Genomic DNA, 23,092 nt, shown 5'->3' with positions numbered 1-23,092 from the left:
AACATATTTTTCTTTTTGCACTTACAGTCACAACTCGCTCCACTGTAGTTCAGGTGTCGAAGCACACCCTGGTGACGCTAGGCCACCAGGGTGGACCCCGATGATGAAGCATGTCACCGCTAGGCTGGTGAGTGAGGGGTTTTAAATAAAAGGATACATTTTTCCTTTTTTGCCATTAGGTCTACCCTCCAGACTATTCGTCCTATATTCTGCAGGGGATACTCCTCCTTTTGTTGTGGTGGAACGCCCACCACATCACCCATTGCCCTCCCTTTTCATGCTAAGTACAGCGTGAAAGGGTGCCTTATTTTACAAGGCAGTGTTAAACCATGTTTAGTGGCTTAACGCTGCCTTGTAAGTAAGGCAAATCCCCTATAGCCACCATAAAATCACTAAATCTGATATTGTGGTGGCAATAGGGGCTTGAAAATATGCCCCTTAGTTGCATAAATGACAGAAGAGAGATAAAGACCCATCTGTTCTCTGATTACCAAAGATAAACTAAAGATCTTGTTTGCACTATCTCTGCATTTTTTTCGATTTGTATTCCACTTTCCCTATGACCCTCTCAGCACTTTGAAGCAGCTTTTTTTGCAGCGAGTGTCCTGGGGAAAAAAATAATCAATAAAGGGATGAATTGTTTGGAAATGGAAAGTTCATATATCAGTTCCAAGTTGAGATATTTAAAAGGAAAGCACCAGTTTTAAGCCCCAGGATAACATGCACAAGAACCTATAAGCAAGGTTTCTGAATTTTATAAAGTGAGATCCACATAGGCGCTCCTTTATTCATTGAAAGAATAAATGGACATCAGATAGGATTTTGGCAGCGATTTCTATAGTGAAGTAAAATGACTTAAAGCATGTGAGCACAGTGATGAAGCATCCATGGCATTATCATGTTCTGCAAAAAACTGAAGCCCTTGCAGAAGATATGAAGCTTTGTTTTCACAGAGTTGACAAGGAAAAACGTGTACAAAATTACCCTGTGCACTCAAAGATTCCTAATGACTACGCTTTCCCGTTTTTGGTTTATGCCTATAATAACCAATGAAGCTCCACTGAAAGGAAGCAGCCCTCATCAGGGTAAACCTATAAACACTGACATTCACTTGCACAACCTCAAACTAAAATGTGATTCAAAGAGTGGAAAGTGGGAGAGAATGATGTCATTTTTAAGTCTCAACTATTCTATCCAGCAGAGATAAATAGAGGAGAGTATAGGAGTTGAAACAGACTCTTTGACCAAGCGGATTCCTAGCAGATTCCTCCCAATGCATGTGATCTATTGAAGCATGACGCTTCGCCAGCGCGCGCTTCAACTCACCAGGCTGCATACCCCCTCGCCTCTCGCTCGCCAATGTCCCTCCCACCCTTCCTTTGATGTCCGCCGCGAGTTCTTACAGGCTAATGGCTCTCCCCCAGCTCAGAGCGCGCATCACTTGTTTTACTCACGTAGCCTCATACCCATTTGCTCCCAAGGAATCCCTTCCGCACCCCCCCACCTCATAAACCACCATTTGTCGCACGCATCAGACCCGCCACAGGGAGAGCTTCAGACTTCAAAGGAATGCTCTCCCCCGCCCCCCTCTGCGCAATGCCAGTTTCGTGTTTCTTGTTAAAAAAAGTTACCCAGCATTGCAACTTGCTCCTCATTTCCGTACTGCTCCTCGTCACGGGCTATGCTTTCAACATGAACAACAACACGGGTCCGTGCTTAATATTTCAGCAGGCGCCCGCTTAACTTTCTGACCTTGCCAATGCCCGTTTCACATTACAGGCGTTTATTTCGCTCAGTGCACGGCCGCCGCGCAGTCAGTAACATTAATTTTCCCACATTTCAAGCATTTATTTTTCTGCAGGCGCCTGCTTAACATTCTGACCTTGCCAATACTCGTTTCACATTACAGGCGTTTATTTCGCTCAGTGCACTGCCGCCGCGAAGTCAGTAACATTAATTTTCACACATTTCAAGCATTTATTTTTCTCAGCACGACTTCCATCTCACAGTCGCTGCGCTGGTCAGTAACTCCCCCTCCCCCCACCATTACAGGCATTCATTTCGCTCATCGCTGCACCCATCTCACGGCCAACGCGCTGATCATTAACGTTAATTTTTCACATTTCAAGTTTAATTCTCTACGCGCGGGGGCAACCTGAACACCTATCTGGCCCCGTCCTTTGTAGCAAACTTCTTTACTGGAGATTATGTACAATGCTGCGTTTTGCTCTTCTGCATGAGGGTTGTGCAGTGGGGTTTCAGCCAGCAGCTGATTTTTACATCATTCGTCTTCATAGGGTAGAATTATTTTTTCATATTTTATTTAAGGCAGGGCGAGCCGATATGCCTTTCAACGGGGATAGATAGCCCATAATTTTATTTTTAAATACACTTGCACCCAAGAGTATGGATGCAGGTTCCCAACTAGTAAAAAAACCAAGGATATTGCCTCCGCGTACCCTCGATATCGCTTGTGAATCGGGATGCTGGCATGGTTGCCCAGCCTCCCTTCCAGCGCTGCCTTTCCTCTGCCGGCTACTTTTCACCCTTTTCTTGTAGTGCTTATCCGCTTATGCTTTTCTCCCCATTTTTTAAAAATGTTTTCTTTTAAATTCACGGGGGCCGAGTAGCTTTCCCAACAGAACCAAACAAGCATTGACAAAGTCAGAAGTCTGGCAGCCAACACCAGACTTTGCCAATGCTTGTTTTTCTACTGGTAGGGTGCTTTGTCTCTGTTTTCCTTTTAATTGTGTTGTTTTTGTGACTCTTGGCACCAGTTGGTCAAAGTACTTCTGCATCTGCGTGATGTGTTTGCGAATCTATGGCACCACTGAATGCCACAGCATCACTCAGCACCACTCAACGCCACAGCACCACTCAACGCCACAGAACCACTCAACACCACAGCACAACTCAACACCACAGCACCATTCAACGCCACAGCATCACTCAGCGCCACAGAATCACTCAGCACCACTGAATGCCACAGCACCCCTCAACGCCACAGCACCACTCAACGCCACAGCACCACTCAATGCCAGAGCGCCACTCAATGCCACAGCACCACTCAATGCCACAGCACCACTCAGCGCACAGCATCCCTCAATGCCACCATATTACTCAACACCACAGCATCACTGAATGCAACAGCATCACTCAACGCCACAGCATCACTCAGCACCACTCAACGCCACAGCACCACTCAACGCCACAGAACCACTCAACACCACAGCACCACTCAACACCACAGCAGCACTCGAAGCCACAGCATCACTTGACGCCACAGCATCACTCAACGCCACAGAATCACTCAGAACCACTGAATGCCACAGCACCCCTCAATGCCACAGCACCACTCAATACCACAACACCACTCAATGCCACAGCACCACTCAGCGTACAGCATCCCGCAACGCCACAGCATCACTCAACACCACAGCATTAGTCAACGCCACAGCATCATTCAATGCCACAGCATCACTCAACACCACAGCATCACTCAGCACCACTCAACGCCACAGCACCACTCAACGCCACAGAACCACTCAACACCACAGCACCACTCAACACCACAGCACCACTCAACACCAGAGCATCACTCAACGCCACAGCATCACTCAGCGCCACAGAATCACTCAGCACCACTGAATGCCACAGCACCCCTCAACGCCACAGCACCACTCAATGCCACAACACCACTGAATGCCACAACACCACTCAACGCCATAGCACCACTCAGCGCACAGCATCCCTCAACACGACAGCATCACTCAACGCCACAGCATTACTCAACGCCACAGCATCACTCAATGTCACAGCATCACTTAATGCCACAGCATCACTCAGCACCACTCAACACCACAGCACCATAGAATCACTCAGCACCACAGAATCACTCAGCACCACTGAATGCCACAGCACCCCTCAACGCCACAGCACCACTCAATGCCACAACACCACTCAATGCCACAACACCACTCAACGCCATAGCACCACTCAGCGCACAGCATCCCTCAACACAACAGCATCACTCAACGCACAGCAATACTCAACGCCACAGCATCACTCAATGTCACAGCATCACTCAATGCCACAGCATCACTCAGCACCACTCAACGCCACAGCACCACTCATCGCCACAGAACCACTCAACACCACAGCACCACTCAACACCACAGCACCACTCAACACCACAGCACCACTCAACACCACAGCATCACTCAACGCCACAGCATCACTCACCGCCACAGCATCACTCAGCACCACTGAATGCCACAGCACTCCTCAACGCAACAGCACCACTCAATGCCACAGCACCACTCAACACCACAGCACCACTCTGTGCACAGCATCCCTCAACGCCACAGCATCACTCAACATCACAGCATCACTCAATGCCACAGCATCACTGAATGCCACAGCATCACTCAATGCCACAGCATCACTCAGCACCACTCAACGCCACAGCACCACTGAACGCCACACACAGCATTACTCAGCACCACTGAATGCCACAGCATCACTCAGCACCACTGAACGCCACAGCATCATTCAGCACCACTGAAGGCCACAGCATCACTCAGCACCACTGAAGGTCACAGCATCACTCAGCACCACTGAACACCACAGCATCACTCTGTGCAACCATTCAACAACAACTGGTTCTAATATGTTCTCTCAATGTTTCAAGCTTTATTACAAATGTCACAAAAAGATGTTAATATTTCACTTGTGTTCTTGGATTTTCATCACAATAAAATACACTGAACATAATCTTCCCAAAAGTTATTTACAAACGTTTAAGCTATTGCCATTATAAATTACAATAACTTTTATTTAAGTATTCATTATTAAAAAAAATTAAAAAGCCATGTTATTTGTAATATTAATACATCTAAGTCATGTAAATACAACACATATTGCATTACAAATGCTATAGGTGTCACGTTTGCAAAAGTTAAAACTATTGGCATTGTAAATGACAAAGCAATTAATTTCGCTATTTTCAAAACCAACACATAAATAAAAAATGTGTCATTTACAATACCAATAGCTCAAACTTTCCTAATGCAAGACCTATTGCATTGCAAATGCTTGTTATGCTTGATATTCATTCTCGAGGAGCCAACACAATGTAACTTTGTTATACTAGGTAGCAGTAGCATCAAGAAAGACTAGTCTAAGATTATTCTACTTGAGTGTTGTTGTTTAGGGAGGTCAGTAAAATATTGTTTCTTCTGCCTTCTGTTTTCTCTGGTGTGGTGCATTTATATTAAAGGTGCAAGATTTAGAAGCATGTTTGTGTCTGATCTAATTTTAATTATTGTATACACTTACTGTGGAGAATCTGGGCATGATATTTGATTTTTGGCAGTGTTTTAATTTTACACTGATCAGTGCAATAGTTCATTTGAATCTTGGCCAAAATGATGGGGCAGATTTAACGACATGTATGCGTCACTAAAGTGATGCAAATCGGTGCAAAATCTTCTTTTCTGGTTTACTTTCCAGCACATAACTTGTTTAGCGCTGGAAATAACATGATAGTAACGCAAAGCAGTGCATAGCGCTGCTTTGCATTACTTAGCACCAGGGGGGCGTTCCCATGCAACCACCCAAGGTTTCTGATGCTAAACTCAATTTACTTAAAAAAGTAGACAGGGTTTAGTGTCAGAAAATAGTGCACACTTGAAACAGGTGCACTGTACAGCACACATACAAAGTGGGAAAAAGTTTAAAATTAGTCTAAGCATAGTATTTTGTATTGGAAGAGTATCTTTCCAGTACAAAACCTATGCTTGACTCAAGGAGACACTCTTGCGATATGGTGGAAAGCAGCCGCGGACCGTGCAGGTAGGAGCGGGTGGGGGGGCAGCGGTGTGGCCCAGGGGTGGGAATTTCTACGGATGATGACATGGGAAAATTATTTATTTATTTATTTCCCCTCATCATCGTCTGTCCAAACCCCCCCCCCCCCTCCGCCTCCCCCCTCCACTGGGCCCCACCGCTCTTACTTGCAAGGGCCGTGGCTGGCACAAAGGTGTCGCCGTGGCTCCCGGCTGTAGATTTCAGCGCTAGGGAAAGGAGGGGAGAGTGCTATAATTCTGTTAATATGATGCTCTCCTGCTTTCTCCTTCTCACACAGTACAGCGCTGTATTTGCGGCTGCTGTACTGCGCTGTGTGAGATACTGGTAAATCTGGCCCGTAGTATCAAAGTTTCCCACAGACACGTAACTGGTAAAACCCTTTGATACATCAGCCCCCTTTTTAATGTCAGTATTGATAGCAGGTCAACTACCAAACACCCCTGGCTTTAAACAATCAATACAATGTGCAGTTTCAGGTACCTGTGGAAAGAGTGCTGTTGCCATGCACATAGGACAGTGGTGAAAACATGACACAAGCCTTTCAATATAACAACAATATTAATAGCTGCAAGTTGTCCTATTGTTATGTGTGATACCTTCAGCTAATCCTGGCTTTTTGCCCAACTGCACTTTACTGCTGGGTTTTTGAATCCACAGTGACAATGTTAACAGCAAAATTTCAAGGCCAAAATACAATGTGAATTCTGCTAAAAGGTCAGGAATTACTTAAAGTGCGGTATTTGCCATCGAGACATTTCGTAGCTATGAATATCAACACAACAGCAGCATCACCTTAATGCAGTAAGGCAAACAGTGCAAAAAAGCAGTGGTGAGCATGCCTAAAGCATTACATTTCAGGTACCTTAGAATACAGTGCTAAAAATGTAATCTGGTGTAATTAAAATGTTTAAAGGCTTCACAATGTACTATGCTGTTGGAAGTGTTGACCATCCCTCCAATGTCATATTATTTAGTAAGGGGTAAGTAAATGACCCCCAACTGTGCTCAGGAATGTGTTTATTAAAACATTTGAATATAGCACTCTTCATTGTTAATCCATTATAAATCCTGCAAACCTGACAGATTCCTGAGAATGAGAGGTAAGGAGACGCAAGAGGGTAATGAGATGTGAGTATGCAATACACAGACTTCCTATGCTCAAAGCAATCAAAGATAAGTCCGTTGAACACATTGCCAATGGAAAGACCCTACATACTCTGCATTACTTCTCCTTTAAATAAATATGTGCTTTATAACAATCACTGCATAAAACAGTGTTTTGTAAACACTGGAAAACACAGTAGTCTATTTTGTGGGTTAGGCAGGTGAATAAATACACACTGATTTCAAAAGATTTGAAAAACACTGAGAAATCACTGCTGACAACCCCCAAAAAAAGCACCGAAAGCAGGACAGCCTACTAAGGACCAACTCTGCTCCTCAGTATCACTCTTAAATTCTACTGACTCACCTTTACAACAGTCAACAGTGCCATGTCACCTTACTGGAAAATACCACTATGCCCAAAAGGCTACACCAAACTCACAGCCAAGGTATCCACAGGCAAGATATCTCGAAGTGCAGAAAGAGGAAATCCACCTAGTAGGCCATGTGAAATTCCAACCTTATTAATGATCGGCAAGCGCCTTTCCTTCGCCTATTCATTACAGCTCAGTGCAAGGTAACCTCTGGACCTCCCTGGTAATCTAGGGGTCGCCTTCACCCTCTTTCTGCAGCCGAGCACCTCCTAATATGCCCTTCTCCTTACAACTGCCTCCCAATATTGCCCAATTGCTCCTTATTATGAGCCCTATTTCCTTGGTATTTGTGATGGCGACTGGTCCGCCTCATCCCCTCCTGTTCTTCCAAGCCTTCTCTGCCACTCCCCCTGCATGAATCTCCTATGTTCTTTACAGTGCCCCATTGCTATGTGTCAGGTTTGTACTATGACATTTATTTGCATTCATGATTGCATACATCCTGCAAGTGGGCAGTGGTTGACTACACATCTAGAGAACCAAAAAATAATGTGTCTCTTGGGCATCAAGATCCAGTAAGAGACCAGAACACAACAGGTGGAACCATACATGTTATATCCTTGGATCTGAAGTGATGCGGAAGTCACAAGTCTTGGCACTGCACCCCTCGGACCTATGAACAAAGCGGTTTGTTCAAGTGATGACATGAGGCATATATAATAAATGGTCCAGGAACTAGAGTTAGTTACACACATGCTGGCTGACACAAAGCCTTCTGTGTTGCGTTGGTTTCAGGTTGCACCATTGCATGTGGTGACAAAACCCTGGGAGGCCTGCTACTCACCATGTACAAAGCCTGAACACTGCCTCATGCTTCCAGGACCCTGCTGGCATCAGAACTGCTCCTCACAGCCAGGCCTGCCTCTCCTCAGGCCGTGAGGTGCCAATTGCACCTTCCAATGTCCGGGGCGGCTATGTCTCACGGAGAGAAGGATTGTCTATGGATTAATAGTCCAGAAGAGGCCAGCAGTGCGTAGATAGTGACGCGGAATCTGTCCTGTATGCTTGCACACCCTGCAGACCAGGAATGGTAAAGCCACCAGCAGAGATTTGCGGTCCAATTGTCGGCATTTTAATCTGTACCAGGAGATCTTCAGAAATTTCAGCATAAAGACTGTAGCCATGACACTGTGGCAGCACTGTGCATTCACATAACCTAGTGCCTCCTTATTCTCTAACTTCACAATGCCATACAATATAGTGTGTTGTGGATCCCTTTAGCGTCCCCCGCAACGAGAACTACAGTAGGAAACTATTCTAGATGCAGGAGTCTGCAAAAGAGCTAGCTCCAGTGACACAACTACCAATCCTACCTCACCTTGCTGGTGAAGAGGTACCCAAATCGTACCTAACTCTACCAATCGAGGGACCAGAATATGATTAGATTGCAGTCACAGCTGCTCTCAACGGACAGTAGAGTACTCAATTGTTCGCTGACTATGAAAGGTTGATCCTTTGACAAGCCAAGCATACAACAAATTAAAAATGACCCTACCAAAGATGTTGAATCTGGGGCACACTCACAGGCTCTGATGCATGGGCATCCCACATGGAAGCCTCCTTAGCAGCATGCCTGATTAAAGCGCTCCCTTTGGAGTCGATAAGTTCAGTGTCTGTTAAGAGACCTACCTGGACATGCGGACAATGCAGCAGCCCAGTGCCCCATAAGTCCACCTCCCCTGCAAAATGAAAGATGTGCTCTGCATGCGGAAAGACGAAATCCCGTTGCGAAAGTATGCTGGTACCCAGTGGCGGCTCCTCCACAATGACGGAGGAGCGTCGGGTCCCTCCACTGCTTTGCCAGCAAACAAAAAATAAAGCGATGCTCTTGCAGCGCTTTATTTTTCGTTTTGCCAGCTTGTGCATGGAGGGGTGTGTCATGGGAGGGTGGAGGAGGAGTGCTTGTGTACTCCCTAAGTGTTCATGTGTGTTTCGCTGTCCGTCTAAGGCCGACCAAAACACACATGTTTCCACCCCGATTACCCCCCTTCTCCAGTAACCTATACGCCTGTTCACCGCCATTACCCTCCCCCGCGACCAACTCCACGCTGGACATGATTATGTCCACCCTCCTCCAAATGAAAGAAGAACTACACTCCATCAAAGAGTTGCTCATCACACACCCCACACACCCCAGACACCCCCCTCCCACCATCAACCTTACACCTAATAACACTTCCCCCTCACCTCCTACTCTCCCTACCACACAACACCCCCCTTACTGGACCTCTATCCCCTCTCGCAATACCGCCAATCGCAATACCAATCGCAATCGCAATACCACCAATCGCAATACTACCTTTGCACCTAATAACACCTCCTCCTCACCTCCTACTCGCCTTATCACACAACACTCCCCACACTGGACCTCTATCCCCTCTCGCAATACCCCCAATCACCCCAGACGCACTACCGATACGATCTCAGACCATGACATACAAACCCTTCTCCACTCTTACGTCCCGGCTCCCCAAAATGGCCTAGCCACCAACCATCTGTCCATCCCAACGATTATCTCCAACCCTCTCAGGCACCTCACGCATAACAACAGAGGCTCCGTCCCCAACAACCTCACAAATGTACCCCTCACTATAGAACCTTCCTCCACCCTCTGCACCCATAGACTCAAATGCATACTTCTCAATTGCAGATCGGCCCAAAGACATTCCGCGGGGGTCGCCGATCTCATCATTTCTCTGGAACCGGATCTAGCCATTCTGACTGAAACATGGTTGTCCGATTCTTCTACACCTATCATAGATATCCTAGTCCCCCCCAACTACTGTATCATTAGACTTGACAGGATCAAAAAGACAGGCGGTGGAATTGCCTGTATTTACAGAAACAACCTTTCAGTTATTAAAGCGTCCGCCCCCTCCCTTACTTCCTGTGAATACCTCTGCCTTGATGTCATCAGCGAAAGCAAACCGGTGTGCTCACTACACATCATATACCACCCACCTGGGGACAAGCTCACCTTCTCCCAACAACTCATGGACACAATCTCAACCAACTCAGGACGGCAAAACACCCAAATTTTCCTTGGCGACTACATTCTCCACTGGAATGACAGCAGTGACACAGTGGTAAATAGCCTCAAAATCTTCCTCAACACCCTTGATCTCACCCAAATATGCAACAGCCCGACCCATGAGAAAGGTTCTATCCTCGACCTGATCATCTCCAAAGAGGACGCTATTCAACTTGAGTCAATCCAACCTTGTGACTGGTCAGATCATCATATTGTCTCCTTCCTTATCAATGAAAAAATTAAATTTAACCCAGTTCAACCCTCTAAGCCCAAAGTTTGGAAAAGAGACATGAAGAAACTCAACCCAGACTCCTTACCGCCTAACAGCTGCAATCTCCTACTTCCCCCCTCCGGCGCTACGGACGTTCAACTCCTGACTGACCACTATCTCAATGCTATGACCACGATAATCAATGAGGCTGCACCCATGCAACTGAAAAGAGTCTCATCCAAGATCTCCAACCCATGGTATGACGGGAGCCTCAATGAAGATAGACGGGCCATGCGATTGGCAGAGCGCGCCTGGAGATCAGCCCCCTCTGCACTGCACCTAAAAACCCTGAAGAAACAGAGAAACGCCTACTTCAGGAAAATAAAACGCTCAAAAAGAGATTTCTTCAGCCTCCAGCTCGCCCAAGCAAAAAACTGCCCAAGAAAACTGTTTGAGCTAATCAGAACACAATCCAAAGAACAACCCCAGACACTCAGCACCATGGGCGTTACACCTTCCTGTGAAGACTTCTCTGCTTTCTTTAACCAAAAAACCGACAACATAAGAAGCGATCTCCTCAATGACGCAATCCTCTACTCCAACCCCCAACACACAGCAGCGTCTGAACCAAAGAACAATGCTACATGGTCATCCTTTGGCACCTACTCCGAAGAAGAAATTGGCAGATTGCTCAGCACCCTGAAACCATCCAATCACCTCACTGACCCCCTTCCTGCTAACGCTGTAAAAGACTTTACCCCTTTGCTCCTCCCACTCTGGACTAAGATTATCAATAGCTCTCTTCAACAAGGATCCATCCCTAGCACCCTCAAAGTCGGACAAGTCACACCGCTACTAAAAAAAACAACAGCAGACCCCACTGATCTAAACAATTATCGGCCTATTACAAATATTCCCACTCTCGCTAAACTGTTGGAAAAATGCGTACAGCTACAACTGACTAAACACATAGATAAGTTTGATCTCCTCAACCCTCATCAATCAGGCTTCCGAGCTGGGCACAGTACCGAAACTGCTATGACTCACATAGTTGACGACGCCCTCCAAATCCTAGACCAAAACGATACCTGCCTCCTCATCCTTCTTGATCTCTCTTCAGCATTCGACACAGTTAAACATGAGAACCTACTCGAACTATTAAACACAAGAATGGGCATATCTGGGACTGTTCTCAAGTGGTTCACTTCCTTTCTACACAACCGGTCTCAGAGATTCAAAAGCAACAACCTGATGTCCTCTCCGGTACCTGTATCGCTAGGCGTCCCTCAAGGATCCTCACTCTCCCCAACACTGTTCAACCTAGTTATGGAACCTCTCACTACTTTGCTACAAGCATCCAATGTTCACTTTCACATGTATGCCCACGACACCCAACTTTATCTCAAAATACAATCTCCCAAGGACATCATGCTTCTGAACACCACGATCAGAAACACCCAATCCTGGCTTGCCGAGAATCACCTTAAACTCAATGCGCTGAAGACTGAATTCCTCCTGATCTCACCTCCCGCAAAAATCTCTACCGCTCAAACATGGCTTAAGCACCTAACGGCTCTAAATGTACAACCTACCATCGTAGACTCAGCAAAATCTTTAGGCATAACACTTGACACCAATCTCAACATGCAGCAACATATCAGCAAGGCAACAAAAGGAGCGAACTTCCAAATCAATACCTTGAGAAAACTTAAACCCTTCCTTCCAGCCAAAGACTTCCACACTGCAGTACAATCTATAGTCATCCCTCGCATAGAATATGGCAGCATCGCCCTCTGTGGACTCCCCCTAACTACTACCGCACCCCTAAGAGCGTCCCTTAATGCGGCAGCGAGACTCATCACTGGCTCAAAAAAACACTCGCATATTTCCCCTGACTTTAAATCCCTGAACTGGCTACCTTTTGAAGCCAGAATACATCTGAAAATCGCCTGCATGATACACAAGGCTGTACACATGAACTCACCCGCCTACCTCACTCAAAAGCTGACAATTTCTGGTGGCTCTAGAACTACTAGAAGCACAAACAATCTTCTGCTGAAGCCTCGAAGATTTCGGAAGGAAAAAACGTATAAACGCTCCTTCTCAGGAATGGCGCCCAGGATCTGGAACTCACTCCCTCCTGAAACCAGGCTCATCTCCTCCAACAAACTTTTTAAGAATGAAGTAAAAGCGATCCTCATGGCTAAATACACATGATCTATTATTCTGTATTTCTCAAGAATCCGCTCTGTACTACCTGCCTGACCCCATGGGCTATTTGTTTTACTTGTATTACCGTCTTATCTGATTGTATACGTTCCCTCTTTGGATATGTCTATATTGTTGACGCACCCGTTTGACTTTGCATACTGTACCTACTCCACCTTAACTATTCCTACTCTACTAGTACTACTGATGCACCTGTGTGACCATGCACCCTGTACTCACCTACCTCAACTGTGCCTACCTTTATGCTATCTCCAAAAGCATGTTAAGCATGCTTAAACAAGTATATGCTCCTTCTTCTTGTACCTTTATACTATTGGCGCAACTGTTTGACTATGCACCTTGTACCTACACTACTTCAACTTTGACCTACCTCTTGTATTTTGACCTACCTATGTAACTATGCACGCATCTGTTTGACTATGCACCTTGTACCTACACTACCTCAACGTTTACCTACCTCTTGTATTTTGGCCTACCTATGTAACTATGCACCTTGTACCTAACTACCTCAACTATTACATACTATTATTCTATCACCCCCTTGTCCTTGTAAAGCGCTCTGATATCTGCAAAGATCTTGTTCGCGCTATATAAAACTTCAAAAATAAATAAATAAATAAACATGCGCACTTAGGTTTCTCCAGCCTGGCTGCATTGAGCAGCAGGGCTGGAGAAACCCCCACAGACTCCCTGGTCTGAGCATGGCGTCTTTCCTGCCTGCTCAGACCAATCCCTGCGCTGCTCTGCAGCACAGGGATTGTCTGGGAGTCTGTCCCAGGGGCTGCTGGGGCCGAAGGAAGAAGAGGCCAGTAGGAGTGACGCAACGCAGGAGGCGGCTGGTGGCGTTAGGTACGTTTTTAAAATTATTAATAACCCATTGTCCCCCCAAACCCGCCATCCTATGCTCACTCTCCCCCCCCCCCCTGCACCCCCAATCTCCCCACTCCCCTTTATTAGTGAAGGCTGCCACTGCTGGTACTCAAATAAAGAAAATGCTGATGCTGCACAAACACGTACCAATTTATAGGAAAACATCAAACAACTGGGAACCAACCCTGAACCATCTCAAAGAGACAACTCTGCTATTGATTTTGCCACTGGTGATGAACATTTTCATCTGATTTCTACACTCTGGAAACCAAAAGACCAAGGGTCCAAGACACAATCACAGTGTGAGCTGAATGTCCATGGAGTCAATCAAATTAATCTGCTTCATTAACACAGACACCACAGTGTATGTAATGGCCTGGAGAGGCTCCAGGTATCTTTGACCTCACCCAATACTGGTGTCCACCCTAAGAAATGTTTTTGCCTTTGACAGAAAATCATCTCTCAACATTGCTGGTGTTTTATGACAGTCATCTCGCACCTGAACCAGTCAATCACAGGTCGATTCTGTGTCACCCAGTAACAGCAACAAACTTATAATTTGTTGGAGGGAGAGTCATTGCGCTTAATCGCTTTCACATTTGGGGTGCAAAAATGCAAGATGAAGCACAACCTAGAGAAATAAGATGATGTTATTGACTGCATAGTCTGCCTAAAAGAGAAAAAGTGGCATACGTATATACGTCTCAAAATAACCCATAGGGTTACGACATAGATGGATCACTGTCCACTTAAGGAGCTTCGCAGATAACGAACAAAACAAGCATTTACAATGCAACGGTTTCGCCTTTGCAAAAGTTAGAGCTATTGGCATTGTAAATAACAACATTTTTATTTATGTGTTGGTTTTGAAAACAGATAAATAAATGGCATTGTCATTTGGGGCGGAGAGTGTCGTTTGGAAAACTGCAACACATTCAAAATTAAAATTCACATCTCAAATAATAGCAGTGCCTGAATGTTTGTAGAAAAATGCATAGCAGAAACGTGCCTTCCTATTAGGCTGCTTTACCGTCTGTAAAAGACATAATTCTAGAAGTGTGCAAAAATTAGGAAAGACCGTGCAACTATAACAAAAGAGCAAGCAATGTAAAATAAAAGGTCCGTGTGCCATCGATGCTATCTATAGTGGAAACTAACAGAATGGCTTCCGTTTCTAAATTAGTCTTTTCATCGGGCTAAGCCGTTTCACCAGCCGAACCGGATGAATTAGATTGCAATGGTCTAATTCTAATAGACGGATATTCTAACATATGCATAACGGTCCAAAAGAGTTAAATTTGAAACAGCAGGTCCCCCCACACATCCCATAACAGAACACGAATATCCTGATGTCAACGCCTCCACAAGATTTTAGCGGGTACTCTGTTTTAAGCTGGATTTCAATCCGCTACGACAAGTAATCGGCGCTACAATTCTCAGTCAGGTGTCGTCATCCACAGCCGCGAAGGCTCTCAGAAACCTAGCGGCACCTGAAAAGGGTTTCACGTACACCAGTACGTGCATACAGCCGAATTATCGCATTCATGCCAACTGTTTGATATAAATTACAATTGTTGCCACGTGATCATCACCAAAAAGTAGTCCAAACACTGAAAAATAGCTGTGAATGGGTACCCCATGAAAATCAAAGTCCGAAACAAGCGAGGTCATCAAAAATTCATGGAAACAAGAAGCTAGCAGTAACGTGGGGCAAACTACCAAATATGGCGTCGACCAAAGGTGTTAAAGAAGAAGCATGCCAAAAACAACTCGCCGTACTAAAGAAGTACATTTGAAATTGTCAGGAGGGTGCTTATCATTAACACGAGGAACCGTGGTATAAATCAGCGATAGAATAATAGTTAGTGGGATTCATGTAACCACCTCAGCACAGCGCATTGATAGATATAGGTGAGGCGTGCGTGTATCTACTTTGCTTACTGAACTTTTCATGCTGGTATCCCTCTCAAAAAACTTAAAATAACAAAAAGGGAGTATGCATTACACTGTACATATAAAAAAAAAATGTAAGTACACAACATGGATGCGAACAATATTTCCCCATTGATAGCGGGCGGGATAATTATTTGTTCCAGTTTATAAGATAACTTAAAAAGTAGAGCACCAAAAATAAACGAGTAAAAAGACCGATCTGTAAAGAACTGAACTTGAGCAGTCGACTATTGACATGCAGGGATGCTGAAAATTGCACTATACGTGCTTTGGGGTTTTATGCACGCTCTAAAAAGTACAGAAATAGCACTAGTGGCCGGAGCCGTAAATATAGTTCTGCCCGGGCCGCAGCCGTTCTACTGTCCAAGAATACCAAGAAACCTACCTTCAAATGATTCCCTTCTAGGTGTGAAACGTGCTGCAGGTTGGAACGAACGCTGCCCGACACCTTACACGAGAAGTAAAAAAAAGTATTCTTTACTCGGCAAAGCAAAAAAATGCAGTCCTTATAAATAACGCTGGCTTGATGCCAGCTCACAGCCACTATATAACTCAAAACAACGTACACTCACTATGAATGTGTAAATATTTAAAACATATTCCACCAAGTATTGATCTGCCAGAGAAGGAAGTCATTTGCACGTTGGAGCCACCAATTCAGGCAAAGTGTATATTCGACAAATAATTTGTTTTCTTTCCCAAAACCGCCGTGGCATGGTTTCCCCCTCTCGGTCTGAAAGATGTTTGCAACTTCTCTTCAGAATTTAAAAGGATGCGAAGAGCCCTTCCCGTACTGAATATTAAACGTTAACCAGTTTCATAAAAAACACCTTTCTTTTGGTACAGGTTCAGTAAACTTATCCGGGAAGAGGCGGGCGGAAAGGCAGTCTTTCTGTCGGGAAAGAGATGCGGTATCTTATTAACGGTTAAACAAAATTTGAAATGGAAAGCAATGAGGAACACAATTAATGAAATATATAGAGAGAATAATCAGCGCAATGTCCTAAAGTTCAGTATAACCATGACCAGCTGTCAGCGAGTAGGGCACGCGTCAGAGAGGCCAGGGGTCTGAAGCGTGGCTGCCGGTGCACCTGTACCCTCGATCCCTAGCACACTGTGAGCCCGAAGGCCCAGGAAAAGTGCGCAGCCCTGACCCAGGCCAGGCAGGCAAGGCTTCCCAGGGAGAGGCTACTGGGATATACGAGTGGTAGCTTCAGGAGCGAGTCCCACTGCAGGGGCTGCTGGTTGGGTGCAGAGAAGGCGAGACGGGGACGCCAGAGGCAGCAGACTAGCATCGGTGCGTTGGAGGGGGCTCTCTCGCCAAGCAATCTCAAGAAATAAACACTAGCCATGAAGACTTGCGCATTCACAAGCCTCATAAAACGTGCCTGTTCGGATTGGCTGAAAGCCTGCAGTCTATTGCTTGCTGCTAAAAATGTAAAACACGCGAGAAGCTTCACAAACACACCCATAAAAGTCAGGTCTCTGATGTGCGGTTTCGGTTTGTATTTCCTGACGTGTACCCTTGACTGTATCATGCGTTGTCGGCCTCAGAAGAGGTGAAATAGCTTTAAGCTTTAGCCTTGTGTTAGTGTGTATTTTTGCTGGGACGTGTTGAGACTAAGGCAGACAATTCAATAGGAAATGAAAAAACAAGTCAGGTCCCGGGCCGGCAGCCAATCACAGCACGGCCCGGGGAATGACGTCACGGGGATGTCCTGGGCCGGTAGCCAATCACAGCGCGGCCCGGGACACACGGCATCAAGGGGCGGGACTTAAAAAAAGAGTCAGAAACACCCACGATTCGCGTTCTGACCGGGAGAAAGTGATTGACACTGATGTCTTCCAATGGCTAGCCTCCATTTATGGAGCTAGCCAATGGAAGACAGAGGTGGGACCAAAGCCCCATATGCAGGATCATAAGATTTCGCCCTGGGCGGAGCAACTGCTATGCAGTTGCTACGGCCAGGGCGAAACCTAAAAAACTTGAAGCAGCTAGGATCATTGGCAAAGCTGAAGAACATAGTCTATGGTTTTTACCCATTGTGACTGCCCACATTGCTATACAAATGACCAGATGGCTTATTAAGCGGGCGGTTTATGACACACTAAACCTGCCCCCAGAAAGTACACCCTACACTTTGATCCTGATGGGGGTTCCGCTATTATTCCCCGGTCAACAAAAAAGCTGCCAGAGCCTCATAAATAAATCAGCACATTGGTGCTCCAAGAAAACTCCCCCCGTTTAAAATGGCTTGATTATATTATCATGGCCAGGCGGGTGAGTTACGTGGGCTGCACCATCAAAAGCATTCAAGGAGATTGCGTTGTACTGAATTTTAGTGACACAAGGTCATCCTAGGGACTCACCAGGCGAACAGATAAAGGCCCGACCACTGTTTTTTTTTTACCCCCACCAGGTGTCTACTATTAGTCAGCGGCCTAACCAGCTAAGACAAAACATACATGTCCCTTCTTGGCCCTCCTTTCTTCATCCGAATCGTTTTGAGGCCCTCTCAGGTCTGACTGAGATCGATTAACTGACCATACAACCTAGTCGTCCGGCTGGTGATAGAAGTAGGGATCTCCTATATGCTGATCCAGGTAAAGCATGTGATAAAGATGCATTTAGTAATATAAAACCCCTAGAATCCCCTGGTTTAAATCTCACTGATCCTACTGTAAAGGAGAATACGAAAAAGTCTATAACCTGTTCCCACCTCATGAATTTAGTCATTAGGGTCAACAGTGAGGGTGAGGGGGCGGGCCTGATATCTCCAGTTAGCACGTCTGCGATCATTGTCACATAACGGACACAAACCAGGGTCATTTCACCCCCTCATTTACACTAGTCTCCTGGAATATTGCAGGCATCCACCCTAAATTATCAGATGAGGTATGGTTGGAATATATCAGGGGATTTGACATTATTTGTCTGCAGGAAACATGGTTTAAAGAGAACACTACACTGGATGGCTATTGTGCTTTTAATGTTCCTGCTACCCCTTCACCAGCTGAGAGGGCGAAAGGAGGGTTGGTAACCTTAAGGACAGTTACATATGGTTCTATAAAAGCCCACTATGTAAGTTCATCGCCATGGTTCCAACTGATTGTGATTTCAACCTGATGCAAGTCAAGTTTTTACTGGTAAATTGGTACCACAATATTTTTTACTTAAAGAGTTGTAATGTTATAGAAGCCTTACAAACGGAAATGAATAATGCTGCTGGGAAGTGTCAAAGTCACACAGAAACGTATTGAGCACACAAATCATCATAAATTCTCATGGAACTTGTGAACTCCAGAGGGAGAATGGCCTAAGCCTGAACCTTGTTAATTTTGGTCGAAAAGCCATGTTTTTGATTCCTTTCGGAAGCGCTTATGTTCAGTTATGGAGACAAGATGGGACGGAAGCTTGATCCAGAGGTAGGGGGCGAGAAAGGAAAAGGAACGTCCTCCACTTCGTACAGTTCGGATGCGGAGTGGAGTAAGGACAGATTTAGTGCTGGATCTTAAGTCTACCCGGCTGGTACCTACTGCCCTTTTTCATTAGGTAACTGGGACCAGTGCCATGCATGGTCTTGTGAGTGAGACATAAGATTTTCAAATGGCCTCTTTTTTTTTACCGGGAGCCAGTGGAGGGACCTGAGGCTGGGGGCTGAAGAGGACCTTGGTGGAAGGTTCAGAATGAGTCTGGCAAATGGCAACCTTTATGTGTCTTGTGGGTGGGGGACTTACTGAACAAGTTTGTGGCCTCTAGGATACAGAGTGACAGCCGCTGGTGCATTTTATCCATACCCCGCAGGTTGAGGTACTAAATTCCATTATTGTTGCGAATGACCTAGATAGCTTGAGTAGCAGATTCTTACTACATTGTACCACATTTGTTGGTGGTGTAGGGAAAGTTTAATTGAGTTTATGTTTATTTCTAGGGAATTTGTATCATTTGGCCGAAATTTTAACATAGAACCCAACCCCTTCGAGCGACCACAACCCACTCACTGTCTTCATTAACGTAATAGCTCAGCCAAGGACAGGTGATGGTCGCCGGATCCGCTATAACCCCAATAAAGGGGTAAGATTGAATTGGGGTAAGATAAATCCTTCTCAATTTGAGGCAGAAACAGTAAAAAAAAACTATGATGTGATAATGGAGTGCTTCCAGCAGGATTCCCCCTCAGCCTTGATTGTTCAAAATGTTGAAAGAATCTGCACACATGTAGCTAACAGATTAACACGCCCAGTTAGACTGGAAGAGCCTCAAGAGGCATGATGTTTTAATGCTGAATGCTCTAGAGCCCAGAAGAATTTAAAAAATTGCCCTCCAGGCCACTCCTCGTAATCGAACACAAATCAAATGTGCTAGACGATTATATAAAAGCACTATCAATAAAAGGAAAGAGGAGTTAAGGCATTCAGCCTGGGAGGACCTGGCGAGAGCTAGTGCTCTCAAAGATAGTAAAAGTTTCTGGGCTATTATTAATCGACCACAATTTACAGAGGGGATGAAAAAGATGGCTTCATTGTTTCTGGGTGACACATGGGAATCTCACTTCGCGGCTATATTCAATCTAAGCAGTTTGGAGCTAACAGCGAATAATGAGGATCTCCCCGTAGATTTAACACTGGCCTCTCACCTCAGTGCCTCACTTACCATGGCAGAGGTTGAGGAAGCCTTGGCAAAAGGAATCTGTATGAAGGCCCCTGGAACAGATGGGGTTCCACTAGAGCTGTTTAAAATAAATATTAACCTCTGGGCACCCCTGCTGACTAATGTTTTTAAATCACTTGTGATCGGTCCAATCCCAGCATCATGGAAGGAGGCCATTGTTGTCCCTGTGTTTAAAAAGGGGAATAGAAATGACCCCTCCTGTTACAGGCCAATTTCCCTTTTCAACGCTACCGTTAAGGTGCTGGGTAGGGTAGTTCTTGCCCGACTTGAGACCTGGGCAAGCAGTAAGGGGGTCATTTCAAAATCCCAATATGGCTTCCGCAGGGGGTTGGGCACCACAGAGCAGTGCCTAAATCTGTCCCTGATCATTGGAAAGTACATGAAGGCAAGGAGGAGTTCTATCCACATTGCCTTCATGGACTTGTTCAGTGCTTTTGATACCGTTAACAGTGAGAAATTGTGGGTGCAATCAGGAGAAATGGGCATAGAGGAAGCATTGGTCTTGCTTCTAATAAGACTCCACGCAAATACCACTGTGGCCATAAGATATGGCCCACAGGTAGAAAGGACTAAGCCCATCGTCTCCACAATGGATTGGAGGCTTTCATATTGGGAAAGAAAATTGATTACCCCCATATTAGAGGGAAACCAGTCCCGCTAGTTTTGTATGCGGATGATACAGTACTTATGGCCCTGACGGCCAACAGCCTACAAAAATCACTGGATGCCTTTACAGACTTTATGTCGGCCCTTGATCTAAAAGTACATTTTTATAAAATGTTATGTAATGGTATGTGGCCCTAAAAAGACAAAAACTAGAAATGTTAATGTAATGTAATGTAATGTAAATGTAATGTAATGGACATTTCTACCACGCTACTACCACTCCAAGGAGTATCTTGGCGCTTACACAACCCAGATGGAAGAGTTGGATAGGGAAAAGAAGTCCTAATTTCTACACATCCACTACACTAGGGTCCTACACAAAGCGTCAGGCAAAGAGAAAATCCAGGTTTTCAATGCCTTCCTAAAGGAGGCTTCTTGGGAGAAGGACCGCAAGGAAAGGGGAAGTTTGTTCCAGGCCTTAGTGCCTAGCACAAAAATGGATTTGCCACCCTTTGTGGCCAGTTTGAAACGAGGAGTGGTGAGTAAATTCTGGCTTGCGGATCTCAGACAGCGCGCTGGATAGTATCTTTTAAACCCCTTTCGTAGGTAGGTTGGGCCACGTTGATGGAATGCCCTGAAGGTGATCAAGAGAAGTTTGAACAAAATTCTCTTCCCTATTGGCAACCAATGTAAAGTGTTCAGGGCTGCTGAGGCTGACGATCTACGGGGCAAACGCAGTACGAGGCGGGCTGCCGCATTTTGGACCATCTGCAATTTGTGGAGAACGATTTTGTTTGCTCCAACATAGAGTCCATTGCAGTAGTCCAGCCTAGAATTTATTAAGGCCACTGCGACTGTTTTCCTCGCCGAAAGAGGAAGAAGATCAAAGAACTTCCTGAGTGCTTTAATGATTTGGAAGCACATGCCTGCCACTGCTACAGCCTGGGGTTGAAGGATAAGTGGTTGTCAAATTTTATGCCTAGATTACGGGCGGATGCAATTGTGTTGGGTGGGACTTCAGCGTCTAATGGCCAGCATGCTATGGGGGAGAAAGGGTTATTGGTCCCAATAGGTAAAATTTCCGTTTTTCCGGCGTTGCACTTTAAATGGTTGTTGTTCATCCATTTAAATGTTGCTGCAAGACAGTCTCTAAGGTCTTCCTCGGCACCTGGCCGTTCCCTGTCCAGCACCAAAATCAGTTGGGTATCGTCAGCGTATGAAATAGAACTGATCCTGAATGACGCGATCAGGTTCATCAGAGGTGCCATATATAGATTGAAAAGGACAGGGCTCAAACTGGAGCCCTGTGGCACCCCTGAGCTGACGTTTTTAGCCTCAGATTGATATGGGCCTAGCACTGTTATTTGGCGTCTGTCAGTAAGGAAATTCCTACACCAAGCCAACACCTGTCCTCCCACCCCTGCGGCAGCCAACCGGTCCAATAAGATGTTGTGGGACACGGTATCAAAGGCTGCCGACAGGTCAAGTAGGATAAGGACGGCCTGCTTTCCTTGGTCCATTGCTGCTCTTAAGGTTTCAGCGGTATATAGTAAGGCTGATTCGGTAGAGTGTTCTGACCGAAATCCTCACTGATTCGGGTGGAGAACGTTGTTCTTCTCAAAAAGTTAGTCAGTTGACTGTTGACAAACTTTTCAGTCAGCTTAAAAAGAATGGGTAACAAGGAAATCGGACGTAGGTTGGAAAGGGTAGTAGGATCGGCTAGGGCCTTTTTTTGGAGTGGCTTGATAGCTGCCAATTTCCAATCGTTAGGGATACTTGCTGTTACTAGAGAAGAATTGATGATACTGTTAATCATAGGATTAACCATCTCTATTAGATAGTGCAACACCGGAGGGGGGCAGGGGTCAAAAGGGGAACCCGATTTGCTGGCTAAAATAGCTTTAGCAGTTTCCTCCAAGGGTACTGGAGCGAACTCATTAAGACGGAGGGAGGAAGTCATCTTCACTATCTCTTCATCATCCATTGTTGTATTGGTTCCTGATGGGAAGGTGTTGGTAATGGTTAGGATTTTGTTCTCGAAGTAATCAGATATCGCATTACAGAGATCTTGCGATGGAGGGATCTCTTGCGATAGAGCTGAAGGATTCATGAAA

The sequence above is a fragment of the Lissotriton helveticus genome, chromosome 3_1 (genome assembly GCF_964261635.1).
Source record: "Lissotriton helveticus chromosome 3_1, aLisHel1.1, whole genome shotgun sequence".
NCBI lineage: Eukaryota > Metazoa > Chordata > Amphibia > Caudata > Salamandridae > Lissotriton > Lissotriton helveticus.
The sequence above is the reverse complement of the archived record's forward strand: the minus strand, read 5'-3'. Positions refer to the sequence as shown.